The sequence below is a fragment of the Acyrthosiphon pisum genome, chromosome A1 (genome assembly GCF_005508785.2).
Source record: "Acyrthosiphon pisum isolate AL4f chromosome A1, pea_aphid_22Mar2018_4r6ur, whole genome shotgun sequence".
NCBI lineage: Eukaryota > Metazoa > Arthropoda > Insecta > Hemiptera > Aphididae > Acyrthosiphon > Acyrthosiphon pisum.
The window spans coordinates 149,417,663-149,418,453 of record NC_042494.1 but is presented as its reverse complement, the minus strand read 5'-3'; positions in this window follow the sequence as shown (position 1 = coordinate 149,418,453).

Below are 791 nucleotides of genomic sequence, written 5' to 3'. Positions count from 1 at the left end.
TCAGCTCCCTAAGACAAAAGTTGAAATTGCGCCTATGTTTGAGACTAACTATATATAATTTGTTATAAGTTATAACCAATTATATTAAAACTATTTAGAAAATAATAATGTTAATTCTCAGGTGAAACCCTAACTGAACTAAAATCCTGCGTACGCTTCTGTTTGTTACACATATATATTATGTACTAGCCAGTGGCGTATTTAGGAATTTTGATAGGGGGGGGGGGGGATGAAATATATAATAATAGGTACACTCAATAAATACGAATATAATATACATTTTTAAAATCCTCTAACTTGTTGAGTTTAGTGTGGATCAAGGTGAAATAAAAATTAACAAGAATTGTATAGTACCTAATAGCATTTATTATAAATTCATACTAACGACAATCCCGTGTTTAATACGATAAACAAAAAAATAGTTGTAATACAAAATCCTGTTTTCTATTTTTTTGGATGCTCAGTTCATCGATAGGCTTATCTGGCATGATTATTGTATTGACCGGTGACATGCAAAAGCCAATAGGTATATTAAGAGGACGCTACACCCGTATGTGTTGTCTCCGTCTTACACAAGCACGACATACCAAATTGTCGTTCACTATTCTCAATAGTGTGCTGTTGGTTTTTGATGGTGATAGGGTGAAACGATCTATTATCAAACTTTTTAGTTAAGAACATTCTCTGGGTCTTAGCGTGGGTGATTATTTAATATTTTTAATTTTCAAGCGAAATATGAGCATTTTTAATTTTTTGATATTTCACATACTCTTTATTTTTCTCTAAAAATG